The sequence below is a fragment of the Equus przewalskii genome, chromosome 23 (assembly GCF_037783145.1).
Source record: "Equus przewalskii isolate Varuska chromosome 23, EquPr2, whole genome shotgun sequence".
NCBI lineage: Eukaryota > Metazoa > Chordata > Mammalia > Perissodactyla > Equidae > Equus > Equus przewalskii.
The window spans coordinates 23,702,332-23,721,856 of NC_091853.1; the positions used below are offsets into that span (position 1 = coordinate 23,702,332).

A 19,525-nucleotide genomic window follows, 5' to 3' on the forward strand; every position below is an offset into this window, starting at 1 on the left:
CAGACCTCACCAGGAGTTCTCTTTTTTAGTACATTCCAGGAATTTGGCAAATTGGGACATATCCAGAGAGGACTGACTGCATGGGAAAGTTCTGGAAGCCATTTTGTATGAGGAACTTTTCAAGAAACAAGGGCTGTTTACCTAGAAAAGGGAAGATTTTTTGGCAAAGAGGTCATGAGATATGCCTCTAAAGCTTCACTAGTCAATATGATAGCCACTAACTATATGTGGCTATTTGAATTTAAATTAATTAAAATTAAATGAAATTTTAAAAATTAGTTCCTCAGTTGCACCAGCACATTTCAAGGGCTCAGTAGCTGCATGTAGTTCGTAGTTACCATATGGGACAGCTCACAGATATAGCACTTTTCTATCACTGCAGAAAGTTCTCTTAGACAGCGCTGCTCTAAATACATGAAGAATCTCATGTAAGAGAAAGAATAGATTCATCCTGCATATCTCCAGAAGGTACGGTTTTGCCTAATGGAAGAGAAGTAGAGGAGAAGTTTTTCCAACACTTGAGATGGTCAGTAACAGAAGAAGCAGGATAAGAAGCTCCCTAAGAGAGGAAGTGTTGACTCTTGGTGACCCTTGTCAAGGATACTGTAGGAGGACGTATAAGTAGACGACTTCTGCAGCTTCCTAGCTGTCAGGTTTGTCTGCCTGTCCATGTCATGCCCTGAGCCACGGCCCAACCAGCTCACTCAGGCATCTGTTCAGAGCTCTCTACAACTTCCGGCATTGTTTGTGATCGAAAGTACCTGGTGGCCTGACTGAGACTAATCTCAACTCCCTCTCAGTTCTGTCTTAATGTGATTTGAACCCTCCTTGGGAGGCTGGTAATTTACAAAGCTCTTTAAAAGCTTTCAGTGAAGTTATGCCTAGGAAGAATTTATTTCTGGAAATCTAAAAATGGGGATATCTTTTCTGAATATAAATTTGGGTGGATGATGGATGAAGATGATGAAAAGGCCTCCTTTTCTAATCCTACATTGGCTTGAGTTCAATCCAATATCCTGTATATTGAAACACTGGAACTTAAGCAGAATAAAATATCAATTAAAAGTTAGCAACAGTATTTTCCTTGGGTAAGCCACCAAGTAAAGAGTTGGCCTATGTGTCTGGAGAAGTCTGTGTTTGCAGGGTATCTTTATGGCAAACTCATGCTTTCTCAAATACTTGGTCAAACTTACGGAGAATTGAGGGGCCATAATTAATAGGTATTATAAAGCTCTTTGGTAGCTTTTAAAGAGACTGTGGCTGAGAACTCAAAGAATTATTTCTGGAAATTTAAAACCAGGGTTGGTTACCTGAGCACATTCCTTGATTGAAGCTTGATGGTGTTGCCTTGCATAAGAATCTCAACTCTGGTCAAGCCTGGGCAGTTTTATTGGTCCTTTGGAGTTCTGAAATGACACTCTGAAACTGTCTGAGAGTGCCAGAGAAGGAAAATGACACACATTAAATACATTTGGATTGTCTCTCCCAGAGATGAAGAAAGAAAAAGAGATGCAGTTCTTTAGAGTCACTGGAGACATACTGTGGTCTGAACACCTCAGTTATCTCAGGTTGACCTTGTCATTTTCCAAACTCTCCATGAGAAGTCATTGTCTACTTTTTTTTACTTATTTATTTTTTTTGTCTTTTAATTTGGTCCTTTGGATGATGTAAACAGCTAGTTTCTCTTCTTCCTTCTCTCTCCTCTCCTATTCAACACAGAATCTAGTTTACTCCTATGCAATGGATGGGGGTAAAATATACTCTTGGCAAATGTTTTATCACTGATGTATTTCAACCCACCCTATGCTTGAAGTTCAAGTATCAGTTCTGCGTCCTGACCCTCCAAGGAAATGTCTCCTCAAGGCAAAAACAGATGCATTTACTTGCCAGAACTAGGTTTCTTCAGGAAAGCATCTGGCTACACTGGGGAAGGAGCTCTTGACTATGACTGTACATAGTCAAGAGAAAGTTCTCAAGGGCAGTGATCTTAAATGAGGTCAAAGGATGAGTAGGAGTTTTTGGCATGGATGAGAGGGGAAAACATTACAGGGAGCAGGAGTGGCTTGTACAAAGGGAGAGAAACATCAGCACTTGACACATTTAAAGGAAACTCAAGGATGGTTGTATGAAACGAACTAGTGGGAGAATCATTCATTTATTAGCAAATATTTATTAAGTACCCATGATGTGGTAGGTACTGTTCTAGGCGCCAGAGATACATTAGTGAATAAGAAAAATATTCCTGCCCTTATGGAAGGGGGAGGAGTCATAAAACAATCAATACTCATAATAAAAATATTAGGTTAGTTATTTCTAAAGAGCTTAAAACAATCTGTGGAACCTTTAAGGGCTACATGAGTGTTTGATAAACTGAATAATTTTATGTATTTGTTAGAAGACAATAAATGCTGTAAGGGGTAGGGGGTGGGGATCATAGGGTTTGGTAAAGGAAATTGAAGCGCCAAAGGGAGGCGTGGGTTGGGAGTGGGTTGTAATGTTACAACCTCTTTGAGAAGCCTTTTTGAAAATGTACCATTGAGCAGACTTAAAAGAGGTACGGAGTTAACAATACAGTTATTCCTGAGCAGGTAATAACCAGTGCAAAGGCCATAAGGCAAGAGAGTGTCTTCAGGAAACAGCAAGGATGCCAGGGTGGAAGAATGAGGTTGGAGAAATGGAGGGGACAGATAGAAGGTCATCTTAAAGATTTCTAGGTTGTCATAAGGACTTCAGCTTTCATTCTGAGTAAAATGGACAGTTGTAAGGATGTGATCTGACTTAGGTTTTAAGAGGTCAGCATGGCTGGTCTATTGAGAATAGACTTCAGGGGGACAACATTAATGGGCACATGAAGAGGCAGCCAACTGGACAGCCACACAAGGTGCCAACTTGGAAAGGGCACTGAAAATACCACTAGGGATTTAATAAGAAAGAGATTGTTCCTATTAGGACTCACCTTCAGAAAAGTACTATGCATAGGGTGTCAAACTTAACCTTGGTTGGATAACAAAGATATCCACTGAATGCCTCCTGAGGAGGATGGGTCTAGTTAACTGTAGGCCTTTTGTTTTACTGAGTGAGAACTGCAGTTTGGGGACACAGCTGAATTGTCAGAACCATAGAGGAGCGGCTAAGTGAGTCCTCCTTCCGAACTTACCTCCACTTAGAACTCAGCCCTTCCTTAGACCAGGGTTCTTATGTAATCAGAGCATCCAGAGAGGCTGTGTTTCAGTCCCACTACCCTAAAGACAAATGCAGGGGTCAGATCCTGAATGACCTTGAATGCCCTTTGAAACACACCTAGTTACATAAACCATACACACTTCCATAATGACCTTCTTTTTCCTCCTCCAGACCCTATAGTAGAATGTTCTATTCCTTCATCCTGGGAGCAGTTTTATTCTAATCTTCGGTAATAATGATACATTGTTATTCAGAAAGTCATTGAAAATCATTTCTGGAGGCACCTGCTCTTGAATGATGGGGTTTAGCTAAGGATGGCTCAGAGGATTAGCTGCTGCTCTCCTAAAGATGTATACCCTACTCAGGAGTAGAGCCCTAGGGATCTTTGACATGGATGAGTAGTTTCCAAAATCACATTTCAGAAAGGACAATCTTGGGCATTAAATAATGGTAAAGGGGTCAATTCTCCAAGAAGGCATAATAATCATTAATATGCATGTGCCTAACAACAAAGCATCAAACTACATGAGGCAAAAACTGATAGAACTGCAAGGATAAATAGATGAATCCACTCTCATAATTGGGGATTTCAACACCCCTCTATCAGAAATGGACAGATCCAGTCAGGAGAAAATCAGTGAGGACCTAATTGAACTCAACACCACCATCAATCAACTGGATATAATTGACATCTATAGGCTACTTCGTCCAACAACAGCAGAATACACCTTCTTCTCAAGCTCATGTGGAACATCCACCAAGATAGACCACATTCTGAACCATAAAACACACCTTAAAAAATTTAAAAGAATACAAATCATGCGGTTTCTGCTTTCACACTACAATGGAGTTAAACTAGAAATCAATAAAAGAAAGATAACTGGAAAAACCCAGAAAGAGCCATCTAGTCATCGACAACCTGCTTTAATTCAGCATGCTTTTGTTGAGTGCCTGTGACATGGCAGGTCCCTAAGGGTGAGAACCATGACTGTGTCCTTGTTCCACTCATTCCCTGACTCCATGAACTCCATCAGGACTTATACAGTAAATAAGTACCGTATAAAGCAATAACAAAACAGTAAAACTTTCCTGGAGTTCGTAGTCTACTGGAGAAGGGTGGGGGTAGGGTGGCCGGAAACCCTGACAATGATAACATATTTCCTAAGTGTTATGAGGTCTAGATGTTACTATGGGACCATTGAAGAGGCAGCCCTTATCAGTGCCTGATTGGTCACTTTTGCTTTGTTAGGTTACACCCTTTGCCTCTTTCTCCCTATATTACACCGTGACTTCCTGTGTCTATGTTATTTTCCACTTTTGCTGTGCATGTAAGTGGGCGTTTAGTAAAGGACGCTTGATGAAGTAATCATAGCTACCATCACTTATTGAGTTCCTCCCATCTTCCCAAACATTTTCTCAATTAATACTCCAATAGCCTGTTGGGGCAGGTGTTCTATTGATAAGAAAATGGAAGCACAAAGGAGCTAATATGGCCAAAATAACCAGCCAAGATGATGACTGTTGGAGCTGGTTTGTGAACCCAGATCCATCTGACCCCAAAGCCATGCTCTTAGCCACCACTGTGTTCTAGATCTGCTTCTTGTGGTGTGAACATAAGAAGATGATTTAATATCGCCTATTCTGCAGTTTTTCTTTGGGAAAATGGCCGTAATCCTTCCCTGCCTATTTCATTGGGATGGGGGTAGTTGTGATGTTCAAATTTAAACTGTAATGTACAAATATAAGGTATTAAAATAATTACTTGTTTACTATGGAGCCAAAGCTCCTTTAGCATAGAAATTATCTAATTTGCCTTTGTTCTTGCCAATATTCCACCAAGATCCTTGAAAATTAGTAATACTTGTTAATGTTTGTTGCATGATAAAATTATGAGACACTACATAGTCATGAAGGGTTTTGCAAGCTGATATTTTTACAAGGTTGGAATTGTATTTATGAAATTGAAAAAGGTAAATTTATATTCCATCCAAGTTTAAGAAACTAGCTCTTTGATGGTGAATGTGTCTCGGACTGGACTCTGAGTTACCATGCGCCAACTCTGCAGGCCCTGGGCAGACATGACGAAGGTGCTGCGCAGGCTCTGTGCCTAAACAGCTTGGTGAGGAGGGATAGCTGATTGCACCCTGGGCTCTGCACATAAAGGCACATTTTGCAAAGCTGCTTTTTGCACCTCGTTGTTTGGAAATGTAACTTTCAGAGTATAAGTCATTTTAGTTTGTACGTATTCAGAGTGACTGCAGAATTGCTTTAGCAGATAATTTTCATAGTGAGAAGAAAAATACTTCTTAGATGTTCTCAGCTGTTGAAAGCTGAACTGGAGGTTGTCAGCTTTCTTCTTTCAATAGCTGTTTTCCCTTTAAAAAGAAGGAAAAGGAAAAATAACCTTAAACTTCTCCTTCCCGTGAGGAGTAAGATGCCGTGCCCCCTACAGTGTTTGACCTTTTCGATGAACTCTTTTATAGTTGATTTGATCATCTAAAATGATCTGGGCTGATGTGAGGTTCCATCTTTATTATTTTCACTTTATTCTTTGTGGGCAGCATTACTAACTCCATAGGGAACCACTTTGTGAAGTCATTAGTGTTAGGGATAGGAGAAAATGGGAGAATGGGTGTAGCTGGTTCCCCATAAACCCAACGTTACAGGTAGAAAAGAGCTCACAGCACACCTACCGATGATGAGTCTGGAGGGTCCTCACAAATAAAAATAATAATAGTGAGATATGCCTCCATCTCAGTTCTCTAGTTCACTGCTTCTCAAGCTATCTATATAAAGAACTAATTTTTGATGTTTTAAAATATCCAATCCATCTTAGACTAATACTTTTATCAAAATATAATAAGAATAAATTAAATTTAGAAAAGTTAGATTTAAAAAAGGTGAATAAAATATAAGCCTCAACTTTTTATTAGATTCAACAGACAAGTTTTATTTTAGTGAACATATTTAGAACAAATATAGGGAAAAAGGAAAGAATTATAAACACTGTACATCTTTTTTATTTGACATGTACACACAAGTGATTAATATAGAGAATTCCCATTATATTTGTACTTTTGTCATTCCTCTATCATAATCAAACAAAGTTACGAGTGAAATAGCAATTCCTCATATTAGACGCCTATATGCACACTTTGAATGAACACCATGCGTATATGAGTTTGCTTCTTGCTTGCTAATTTATCTAATCCAGGTTGGATTGACAAAAATGCTGTTCTCAGGGGACAGATGATGGAGCCTGAACCGAGTGCATCAAGGACACAAGCCATGGGTCAGGCACTCAACAAAAGCACGCTGAATTAAAGTAGGTTGTTGGCAAGTAGATTTTCTTTCTGAAATGTGGTCCTGAGAACTACTCATCCATGTCAAAGATCCCTAGGGCTCCACTCCCAGGTAGAGTCCATATCTTTTAGGACAGCAGCAGCTAATCCTCTGAGCCATCCTCAACTAAATCCTATTGTTCAAGAGCAGGCACTTTCAGAAATGATTTGCAATGACTTTCTGAATAACAATGAACAAGAATCGTTATTACTGAAAAGTGGAATAGAACTGCTCCCAGGAGGAAGGAACAGAACATTCTCCTACAGGGGCTGGAGACAGGAAGGAAAGACCATCATGGAAGTGTGTGTGGCTTATGTTACTAGGTATGTTTTGGAGGGCATTCAAGGTCATTCAGGATCTGGCCCCTGCATTTCTCCTTAGGGCGGTGGAATTGACATACAGGGTCTCTGGGTGGTCTAATACCATGTTGGTAAGAATGAAAAAAGAGTCTGATTAATTTAACATTGCTCAGAATATTTATTTGTAATTTTTGTCTAAAATCAGAGGTGCTATGTTTTCAAAATTCATCTTCAGTTCTTCATCAGTAGCCATTTGCAATAATATTAAATTTAAATTATCTTTTGATGAGAAAATGAATCCATAGAATTTTCTATGCATGAATCTAGAAAAATAAATTTAAAACATTCTATCAAATGAAAAAAAATTTGGTGATAACTTTTTGCACATGTGCTGTGTCAATATCATCACCTCCTTCATTGATAATTGTTAAATTCTGGGACATGTCATAAACTATGCCGACTGTTCTTGTAAGCATCTAGCTTTTGTTTTTGGTCTTCAGTGTTATCTGTTGTTGAAAAACATGTCGCTCCCTTACATGGAAGTATTAAAATTATTAAAATAGCAAGGACAGGCAAATAAATAAGTCTGGCTGTTTAATTCATATCTTTATTAAGTTGGGACCAAGCTGATTTCTTATCTTGCAAAATACTGAGTTCATTCTATACTTCAGACATTCTTTAGAACTTTTCCTCTCAGTAACCATCAAATATTAACATGCAATACTGTTGTTTATGATTGACTTCCTTCTCATTATTCATTCAGAATAATCATGAATGTAACTCATTTACCTTTACATAATTCACAATTTTACTACATCACTGAATACGATGTTTAATGTAACTGACTTATTTTTGAATCAAGCCTTTCTCAAAGGCAGCAAAGCATTAATTTACATTCTGGTGCAAGTTTATTAATCTGGGTAATCACTCCAGAATGTTTTCCTATCATTGCAGCTGTGCTATCAGAACATACTCCTACGCAAAATTTACTAAACCACATCTGTTGACAATGTAATTCTTCTTAGCTTGATACATGTGAGAGCTACTTGTCTTTTGGCAATGAACATGAAAAAAAAAGATTCTTCCTTCATGTCACCATCATGTTCAAATCACGTACGTACTGAAAGATTGCCATATTAATAGTATCGGTGCACTTGTCAAGCTGCAATGAAAAATACTTTGCTTGCTTTATTTGGTCGATGAGTCGGTCTTCCATACCATTAGCCTGATATGTTAATCTGTGGTGTCGTTTGGAAATGATACTGGAGCTAGCTTCTTTGCCACAGATTCACCCAACGTTTCCAAGAGAACACCTCTGATGCAGATTTTCACTGAGGTCTCATTGACTGCATATAGTTTTTTGTCTTAGCAACCCAAAGTGCTGTTTTATTAGAAGCCTGAAAAATGTGAATATGTAAAATGTTGAACATTTGCTTCTGTGGCTTTCTATGGCACTACTCTTTTATTTCAAAGAATTCTTTGGTTTTGAGCTTATTTTCTTTTTTTTTTTTTTTTTTAACATTTTGTAAGTAAATGCTGCCCAAGAAGTTTTGAAGGTAGTATTAGTTAGAACGTCTCTGCCAATAACATGCTTTTGGGTTTAGCATGTTGCCCTCAAACATGGCTACAAACCCAAACATAGTATATGAGGGATGGACTTCCAAATAAAATGAGCACCAACTCTTTGGTCTCCCTTTCTTTGGAATCATTTCCATTGCCATCATTTGGTTTACTTCTACTGATGCATTCAAGCAAAGTATGTCTTTTCTTAAAACAAACAAAAGTCCTCTGAAATTTCTTTTACAGTTTTAAAATTAGAACTAAAAATACATATTACAGTGTTTTCTTTCTTACTTTAGCTAATAATGTTAAGCTATAAATTAAGCAGGGTTAATTAAAAATTGAGATGATCATAGAAATAACAAGTTATAAAAATAAATAGATGTCAACATTTTCTCTGCCTGCCTTGTCTTCTGTGGTCTCCCTCATCTGTCTTCCTAATTGGCTATCTTACACTTCTCGTCTGAGCTAGTGAGGAGGTGGATAGGAAGACAGCTCCATAATAATTGTTTATATTCCCTCTGTAGCCTAATTCATGGGGAAAAAATAGGGAGACTGGGGTTTTATGGCTTGTGTTTTACATTTTATGTCATTACCTAATGGGTGTGATAGTATCTAATTGTGTCCTGGGGGAATGAGATATTTTCCCCATTCCATGTGTGAGATCCATGATCATATTGATTATATTTAACTGGATATGTGGCTTCAAAAAAAGTGCTGACTTCAGGTCAACAAATATATTTTGAGCACTTACAATGTGCAAGGCCCTGTCCTAGATGGGAGGGAATACTGGGGTAAGTCAACCATAGTTTCTGTCTTCTGTGATTTGAGAGTTTGGTAACGAGTAGAAGTCAAATATAAGGTGTATTAATTATCTATTGCTACGTAACAAATTACCCCAAATCTTAGTGATTTAAAACAATAACCATTTTTTATTTAGCTCATAAATCCGCAGCTGGGCAGTGGTTCATCATGGTGTCTCATTTTTGTTCCACTTGTTGTCAGTAGGCTCAACTCAACTGGGAACTGGATGGTCCTCTTTCAAAATGGCTCAGTCACGTGGGTGGCAAATTGGTCCCTGGATATAGGCTGGGAACCCAGCTGGGGCTGGAGCCAGGGACCTAGGTTCCTTTCCATATAAGCCTCTCTACAGGCTGCTTGGACTTCCTCATAGTGTAATGGCTGGATTCCAAGTGTGAATGTCCCAAGAGATCAAGGCAGAAATGCATGGCACTTTAAAGACCTAGCCTTAAAAGTCACGTAGCATCTCTTCTACCGTACTCTGTAGGTTGATGAAGTCATAAAGGCCTGTCAGGTTAAAAGAGGGAACAGACCTGTTGATGGGTATGTGGCAAGATTGTAGAAGAGCCTGTATGATGGGACATATTGTTGTAACCATCTTTAGAAAATACAATCTACCATACAAGTTATTCATTCATTCAACAAATATTTATCAAGCACTTACTATGTGCTTGGCCTGGTAAAAGCTGGGTATTCAAAGATAAATAAGAAATGGTTTCTGCCTAAAAAAACTAATAGTTGTAGGAGAGAAAGATGACTTAATTAGCTCTCTATAATAAGATATCTTAAGTACTATGCTGGAAGTTTGTACAAATTACAGTGGTGACACATAAGAAGGGGAGGTGGTAAAATTCCTCAGTGAAGTAACATTTGAGTTGGCTCTTAAAAAGCGTGTAGGGCAACAGTTCTCAAAGTGTAATCTCTGTACCTATGGGGGACCTTTGGAGGGAGTCTGTGAGGTCAAAACTATTTACATAATAATATTAAGACATTATTTGCCCGTTTTGCTGCATTGATAGGTGCACTGGTGGGACAAAAGCAATGGTGTGTAAAACAGCTGGCACTTTAGTATGCATAAAGATGTCCCAAACTGTATTAGTAGTCATTGTATTCTTCACTGCCATGTACTTGTTAAAAGAAAAAAATCTGGTTTCACTTAAGGATATGCTTGATGAAGCAAGAAGAAAACGGCCATGCACCACGTGATGACGTTTTAGTCAACAGCCTACCTCACATACAAGAATGGTCCCCTGAGATTAGTACCATATAGTCTGTGTAGTAGGAGGCTATACCATCTAGGTTTGTGTAAAAACACTCTGTCATGTTTGCACAATGATGAAATCGCCTAAAGATGCATTTCTCAGAACATGTTCCCATTGTTAAGCAACACATTAACAATTAAATCTATTAAATTTATTTATTTAAATTTATTAAATTTATTAAATCTCGACCCTTGATATTTTAATATTCTAAATTTAATATTATATTATTTATTATTCTATAGAATATTATTATATATTGTATATAATAAAATAATGGTATATATTATAATATTATAATATTTTAATATACTGTGTGACAAAATGAGAAGCATACCATAAAGCACCTTGATTGTTTTGAGGAAATGCATTTGTGCAATTGAATTCCAAGCTGAAATAGCTGTTGTTTTCTTTCATGCTGTTTTCAGTACCATTTTTACTTGAAAGAACAACTGACAGACAAACTGGTTATCTAGGCTTGAGTATTTGGCAGACATTTTCTTGAAAATCAGTGAGGTGAGCCATCACTTGAAGGAAAACTGACAGTATTTGTTGCCAATTATAAAATTAAAGCTTTCAAGCAAAAATTAGAATTATGAAAAAGTGGTATCTGCCACCATGAGTTTGACAGTTTCCAATACTAAAGATTGATCAGATTGATGGTGATATTAACAAATATGATTTTTTTGATATTGTTTAATGAAATGTGTTGACTTTTGGAAGATCTGCATAACTCAATGAACCCATATTTTTCAAAGACTAATGTATGATGTTACAAAATCATATATGGGTAAAAGATCCATTCAAAGTGCAAGATAGACCAATGTGTTAATGTAACAGATGATGAAAAGTTGATTGATATGGTGTCAGATTCCACATTAAACTGTAAGAAACTAGCACTTGTTGAATTTTAGGATAGTATCAAAGAAGAATGTCCTTGGTTATCTGAAAAGGCTATTAAAATATTCTTCCCTTTCCAACTACATACATATTAGTATAAGACTGAATTTTCTTCATATAATTCAACCAAAAGAGCATATCACTTCAGATTGAGCATAGAAGCAGGTATAAAAATCTAGCTGTCATCAATTAAGCCAGACATTAAAAAGATTTGGAAAAATGTAAATCAATAACACTCTTCTTTCTAATTTTTTTAATGTTTTGGGCAATATTGCTATTTTCATAAAATGTGTTTTCTATGTTAATATGTAATGAGTTTATTGTTATTTTTAAGTGAATAAATAAATATTTTTAAGTTTTCTCAGATTTAATTTCTAATATGGAAAATAGTGATAGTATATAATCCACATAAATGGAAGCTGTTTGCTGTCCTCAACTTTTTAAGAGTGGAAAGAAGTCCTAAGGCCCAAATTTGAAACCCAAATTTAAGGGGATCACATTCACCAGACTAATGGGCATTTTGGGCTCAAAGGCTCAGAAGCCTGAGTGAGAAAACTAGGCCCCTTTGGAGCGCTGTACGAAGCTAAGATGGGCTTCAGCGAGGGGCCAAAGACAGAGGAGAGCTGTGAGAGATGAGGCTGGCCAGGTGGGCAAGGGCCAGTGCAGTGATAAAGTGCTCAGACCTCAGACTGCCTGGTTCAACTCTTAGTTCTACCACTTGGTTCCTATGTGATCTGGGGCAAGTTACTTAACCTCTCTGTATCTCAGTTTTCAAGTATTTAAAATAGGGATAATAATAATGCTTATTATCTAAGTCTGTGAGGATTTGATGAAATAATCTCTGTAAAATACTTGACACAGCGTTTGGCACAAAGAAAACACCCAATAAATGTTGGCTATTTTTTACTAAGGTGTTTGGACTCTGTTCTCTAGTAAGGAGAGTGTTGGGAGGATTTTAAGCAAGAAAAAGACATGACTGGATTAAGATGTGCTGTAAGAAAAATACAGGGAGAGTGAGTGTTGTGGTTGGGACTTTTCTTACGCAATATGGTCCTCAGGGGAAAACAGTTATGGCTGAGTTCCACTGACGACTTTTGTGGTCTTCGACCTCAGGAAGTCTCCTGGGTGTCCCAGTGCACCACTTACTTTAGGAACAATTTTATATACAACTGGGAATCAGTTCTCTTTTGTGGAAAATTATGCGGGCCTATTAACTTTGAAATTTGGGTTGACTTTTTCTCCTTTTCACTCAGACAGCTCTTCCTGTGCATTACTAGTTACAAAATCATTTCGCTTTCCTCAAGTAATTGGCTGCCTGGTGCCCATTCTTACATTACCATAGTTTCTGAGGTGGCCAAAGGTTACCATGGCACAGTCAGCAGAACTGGGCTGGGCCAGGAGCAGCTCATGGGGAGAAGAGGCACTGGTGGCCAAGAAATCACAGGGTGATTACAGAGAGTGAAAGTCATTCATCAATAACGTATTGAGAATTTACTCTGTGCCAAACACTGAGGAGCAACAGAAGTGAAAGAATATCCCCCTCCACCCCTGCCCCCCTTTGTAGAGAAGCTGGCCTTTCCTTTTGGTGGAGGGATGAGGCATGTTTTCAAATAACTACATTGTGAATTATTTATGGGTGACAAGTGCTAAGACAGAAGTAAAAGCAGAGTGCTTTGGGAGCCCAGAGGAGAGCCTGCTTCAGGCTTGGGGAGGCTGGCAAAGACTTGATGGCATTTGAGCTGGGCCTTGAAAGAGGGGTCATGTTCTAGCAGGTAGGAATAGGCAGATAAAGATTTTTCTATGGAGAGAACAACATGAGTAAAGATAGGGGTGCAAATCAGGCAGAATCAACAACATAATTTGTGGGAGCCAGTGCAAAATGAAAATGCTAGGCCTCTTGTTCAAAAATCATTAAGAATTTTAAGACAGAAGTAGCAGAGCATTCAAGGAAAACTGAGACCTTCTAAGGGCAGAGGCCATGGGACTGCACAAGTTGCATGTCCCTGGAGCCAATCCTGAATGCAGGGTGCATACAAGGAAAAGGAGGCCTCAGCCTTGTCTGAAGCATAGCTGTGTGAGTGAGTAGCGGAAGACAAGTGTGCAAAGGCAAGTTGGAGCCACCATGCTTAGGAGAATGGACTGGGTGCAGAGTTCAGTGGGGAACCTCTGAAGTGTGAGCTGGGAATGACATGATCAAAAGAGTGTTTTGGGAAGATGGGTCCTGCAGTGTAGAGGCAAGATCGGGGTGGTTTGGGAGAAGCTGAAGAGAGGACGTGGGCTTGGGAAGCAGTTGAAATGTGGACCTTTGAGAAGGAATGGTTCTAACACTAAAAGCAGCAGGAATGGAATGGAGAAAATGGACACCAGAGACATATCAGAAGTAGAGATTTTGGGTAACTGAATTGAGAAGGGTGAGGAAGGGGATATGCAGAAATGATACCAAAATGTTTAGCCTGCATGATAGGACTGACAAGAGAAGTCAAGGGAGCTTGTGGGTGAGGGAGTTGGACATTCAATCCATGTGCTTTGACTGACTGACTGGCTGATTATCTGCAGTGATTTCATTACTCTGCTAGGATTTAACCACAGCAATAAGAGTTAAATGGTGGAAATAACTGAGGATGTGTAAATTCTTCAGCAAAGGGCTGTCCCCATACCCTCATTATATTTAATGAAGCTCTGAAAATGTCCTTGGGTTCATAGCACACGCTAGTGGTTTGGTGAGCAAGTCTTGATTAAGTGTAAACCCAAGCCTGGCATAAGGCTTCAGGCCCAGCCCCTGCCCACCTGTTCAGCCTCCTCTCTCATCACTCCGCATCCATACCTGATGCCCCAGGGCTGAACCAGTTCCTTTTGCCTGGGAGTCTTCCTTCCCCACTCCACTGCCATACCCCTAACTCCCATCTATCTTTCAAAAGTCTTCTCTGGGCATGCTGCACACCCTGTCCACCTCCACCAACCCCAGTCTGGATTGCATCCTGACCTCGCCGGGTCTTGTTTGTTTATTCATATGGGACCAGGTCTTATCAGACATGGTATATGAGTGCTAGCACAGCACCTAGCACAAGGGGGATGCTCGGTAAATGTTTGTGGAGTAAATGAGTGAATGAAGAGACCAAGTCCATTAGACTGAAGTGATTGAAACCTCGGTCCATTTCGGATAGTTGTACTGCTTTTAGTTCCAAAGGGGGCACGTGATCTGCAATTTCTAAGCAGCAGAACATATACTGCTGCTGATTCAACAACCAAGTGCCAAATGGTGCTCAGTTTTATCCTTCTGGCGTCTCAGCCCACCTGCTGTAACCAGAGACGAGGGAGGAGCAAGGCCATCCCAAGTGCGAGATGGGGGTGGGAGTGGTCCATGCTGGGGGATTGTCTGCAGAAAATTGAAAAATATTGAGTGAAAGTTGGACTATTTCTATTACTACCATGAGCAGGCAATTCTAAATGATGTCAGTGATAAAATACTCCTCCCCCTCAGAGACTGTTCTCACTGCCTTCCCCCAGTGGTCCCCCAGAGAGCCCCTAGGGGCACCACTGGGAAGCAGCACTGGGTTTCACTCATGCCTCTCAGGGCAGAATGCAGACTATTTATCTGCTCTTTCTATAAGCTTGGGCCCCTAAGAACTTCCTTTTTCCTCCTCGTATTGGTGGCAATGTCATAGCAACCTTCCCAGGGCCTAGCCTGTCACTTCTTGGATTCTCTGCATCCTTCCTTTCAGATTCAGGAAGGCATCCAGAGGGTCAGTCAGCTCAAAAGAGCCTTTCTGGGTGGAGTTGAAATCTAAGGTTTAGGAGAGAAGTGGAGTGCTGTCTTGGAACCAGGATCTCTGCTTCTGTGTATATGCCTGAGGGGAGCGATGTCTAAGGGAGGGGAGGGGTGTCTACTTCTGGTCTTCCATTTACTAGCACGTGTATGACTTCTAGACCTCACTCAGCGAACACATCTTTCTGAAACTCCTCCCCCTGTGCTGAATTAAGTTGGAAAATATTTCAAATGCTACAGAAGATGTGCCAATTTGAAAACATTTACTATCAGAATTAGCACATGACAAGTTAATTCTATAACGTATATTGATAACCCTGTCACAGCAAACCAAATTAGCAGTTTGAAAGATATGGTGATACCAGTGGATCACTCATAAACTCCGAGATGGTTAGTCTCCCTTGGCCTTAAGTGAGCTGTTAGAATGAGCTCACAATTGATGGGCTGCTCTGCCTCTTCCCCTGGAACCCGAAAGTGGAGCAGCATCCGCATCCCAGGATGCTGGCTAGGGTTTGTCATTTCTGTGCTCAGTCCAAGGACAGAGATATCATGTATAGATAAGGAGCTCCACTGCCTTCAGGATAAAACCCGAAGATGCACTTCATGATGTGGGTCTTGTCTTACCCCAGCCTCCTCTCTGAGGATCGCCCCGCCACCATCCTTGAATTCGAGGCACCAGCCGTACTGAGAAACTTGCAGTTACTCAGACAAGATTTGTTCTCTCAACCTTCCCAGCTTGGCCATACTCTTGCCTTTGCCTGGAACTTTCCATTTACTCCCTCTCCCTTATTTACCAGAATAATTCAAGTCTAAGTTTTGGCATCTTCTCATGCAGGAGGGCTTTCTCCACTCATTTCCCTGAATGGGGTCAGTTAACGCAGACTTGGTTTCCATATATTTATGTTGTAGCTCAATAACCTCACCTGTCTTCTAGCCCATGTTGTCCTCGTTCCTGCCTCCTGCACCTTAGCACACGTTATTTCTGTTGTCTAGAACACCTTCCCATGTGCTTCCTTCTAACTTCAGCTTTGCCCTCCAGCAGAATTCTCTGGGGGTTGTTTCTTCTGCTTATCTCTAGGCTGATTATATTTTCCTAAGCACTAGGCTTCCACTCCCTGATGGCTCCCACCAAGTCAACTGTTCAATGAAGATGCTGCAGTGAAACTGAATCAGAATCCAGAGAAATTCACCACTCAGGACTTTTCTATGAGCAACAACACTATCAGCAAAAGAATAGAATCCAGTGATTTCTGATTGCTATTTTTTTGGACAGATTTATCAAGCTGTGTAAATACCTTATCATCAGCTAAAAAGACGTTGAATGTTGTTTTGTTTTGTTTTTCCTCCCAAAGTCAAGATATCCGCCACTGCTTAGCTTAATTTTTATTTTTCTCTCCACCCTCAGGGTAACCTTGACTGTCTTGCAGCCCCCGGGATTCAGGACAGGAAGTCCAGGACCCTCAGCCTATCCAAGGTGTCATGGCACACGCTCAAAGCTTGGCTGTTCGTAGGCCTGCTGTAGGCTGTGTTTCCTCCCCCTGACACTTGGCCAGCCCCCCTTAGCCATGTCTCTTCGTGAAAAATAATAACCTTGCTAATTTCAAGGCCTAAAATTACCTTTTTCTCCATACACTATTTGTTAGTCTTTCCTCTTTCAAGTGAGGAGAGAGAGGAAAAAATAAGGACTGTGATATTTCCCTAGTTTCTGTAAAATCTGAATCTAGCCTATGATTATTTCCTCTCAACTAGGAAAAAGTTCACTTATCAACTTAGTTACTAATTTCTTCAATTAACTACTTCCCCTCTTTTATTTTTTTAATCATCGGTGCCTAATTAGCATTAAGTAATTCTTGACTAAGCCTGGTGTTTTATAATCTGTTTCATAAAGACACCACACTCTTTTCCTTAAACAGTTTAAAATAGTTGAGCTTAACCGACATTTTCGAAACAAGGCATCCACTGGTTACTCGCAGACTCATTTAGAGGCTCACAGATGGGGACAAGATAATGGTGCCTATAGGAATCATGGGGAGTTTTAAAAAATCTATTTGCTCATCATCTTCTCACCCCACTTCACCCCTGGGTATAACTAAACTGAGAAAAATGTAATTTTTAAAAACCTCTTTTGATGATTCTAATTCCCCCTGGTTGAGAATCATGATCGTGGTGGTTCCCGGTAAGTAGGGCCCATCTGAGTATTGCTGATTTCACTCATGAGTTACACTGGGGAGCAGAGTAGGGAAGGAAGTTAGATGTGATGGTTCTAGGAGGCTTCTGGAAGAGTTATGTTTTGAGTTGGATCTTGAATAATAATAATATAGCAACCACTGACATGTGTTGAGCTTGTACTGCATAGAGCACTTCATGTACATCATCAGATTTAATCCTCCCCAGAATCCTACTGTAAGGCAGATGGTATTATCCCCTTGTTACAGATGAGGAAGATGGAGCTCAGAGAGATCAAGTGCTTTGCCCAAAGTCACACAGCATGTAAGTAGCAGAGCTGGTATTTAACCCTTTAGTCACTGTCACTCCAAAGCTCTGATGGCTATGGGCTGTCAGATTTAGTGGAGGGGAAGCAGCAGAGACTCATGGTGTGGGTAATGGTGAGAGAATTATCTCCCACCTGATCAAAATCTTTGTGGAAGACAGATATCTGGGCTTATAAGAAGTCCTCAAGTCAATTACAGACAGCACCGTTAGGTTGGGAATTGTCTCTGTCTCTGAGAAGATGAGAAAGGCCAAGTTTTTATCATCACAATAGATGTGGTCTATTATCATCCACTTCAATTTTTATTTCTAATTCCATAATCGTGATTCATCATCATAGTCATTTATTGGAGATCAGAGAGACTTTAAGTCCCTTGCAGTGCTGTTTCTTGTGTGACTTCCTCATTTGGCAGGTTTATTTATTCAAGGAAAGGAGCAGTGGTTCTCAACGGGGGGTGAATTTGCTCGCCACAGGACATATGGCAATGTCTGGAGACATTTTTCATTGTCACAACTGGGAGGTGCTACTGGCATCAATGGGAAGAGGCCAGAGATTCTGCTAAACATCCTACAACACACAGGACAGCTCCCAGGTGGTGGAGCAGCTGTCAGCGCCACCGTGACACCGTTTGGGCACAGCGTAGAGCTGCGCCCCAGCCCCCTTTTCTCTGCTTGGTTTCTCTCTATGCCTGTGGGTAACTTTGTTGTGAGCCAACCCCCTCTGACCACCCTCGCTGCGCAGGCCGGCACCCTCTCCCTGTCTCCGCCTCCGCCGTGGAAAATTAAGTTTGAAGAGCAAGGACGAGGGAAACTTGGGCATGAAGGGCAGGATCCACCTGGAGCTGCGAAAAGGGACCATGGCAGCTGCTCAAGAACTTGTCCTAGACAATTGCAAATCAAATGATGGGAAAATTGAGGACCTAGCTGAATTAGTGAATTTGTGAACTGAGTTCCTCAGTTTAATAAATGTAGGCTTGATTTCAGTTTCAGATTTCCTCAAACTCCCTAAATAGGGAAAGCTTGAGCTCAGTGACAATAGAATGTTTAGAAGTCTAGACGTGTTCACAGAAAAACTTCCAAATCTCACCCATCAAAACGTTAAGTGGACATAAATTGAAAGATATAAGCACCTTGGAACCTTTGAAAAAGTTGGAATATTTGAAAAGCCTGGATCTGTTTAAGTGTGAGTTTACTAAACTGAATGGCTACCGAGAATGTCTTCAAGCTCCTGTCCCAGCTGACCTGTCTGGATGGAGAAGCCTCTGACTCATACCGAGGTGGATGCTGGGAAGGAAGAAGAAGAGGATGAGGATGGTGAGGAGGAAGAGTTTGATGTGAACGAGGATGAAGAGGTAGAAGGGAAAGAAGATGAAGATGAAGTTAGCGGGGAACTAGAAGAATTTGGACATGCAGATGAAGATGATGAGGACGAGGATGAAGAGGGAGGAAGAAAGCAGAAAAGGTGAAAAGAGGAAGAGAGAACCAGGTGATGAAGGCAAGGATGATCAAGACCCCAAATAACCGGCAAGAAAAGAACTGTTCAGTATTGATTGGACTGCTCATTTGGATTTGTTAGCTGTTTAAAAGGGAAAGGTAGCTGTGATACAAACCCCAGGACACCTACCCACCCCAAGAGCCAAAGAATAGTTCCTGTGACATTCTACCTTCCTCGGTTTAGTTCCTCTTGGAAATCCACCACCAAGCTTGGGGACTTCACCCCACAAAACTGTAAGCGTTGTTAGGTTTTCATGTAAGACTCTTGCTGTAGCCTGGATAGCTGTGATTGGTGAGTCAACCGTCTGTGGCTACCAGTTGCACTGAGATTCTAACAGCATTTTTACTTTCTGTACAATAAAGAAGCTTTGTAAATCTTAACATTCGAAAGTTAAAAACAAAAATTAAAAAAACAGAGCTTCCCACAGCAA

The 19,525-nt window shown here is 40.3% G+C and overlaps 1 protein-coding gene and 1 pseudogene across 5 annotated transcripts in view; both read left to right on the forward strand.

Moving 5' to 3' along the window:
* KCNH1 (potassium voltage-gated channel subfamily H member 1) overlaps nt 1-19,525 on the forward strand; it is a 362,772-nt gene that overhangs the window by 208,995 nt on the left and 134,252 nt on the right. The window lies entirely within an intron of this gene.
* Nucleotides 15,705-19,121, forward strand: LOC103548780 (acidic leucine-rich nuclear phosphoprotein 32 family member B pseudogene; annotated as a pseudogene).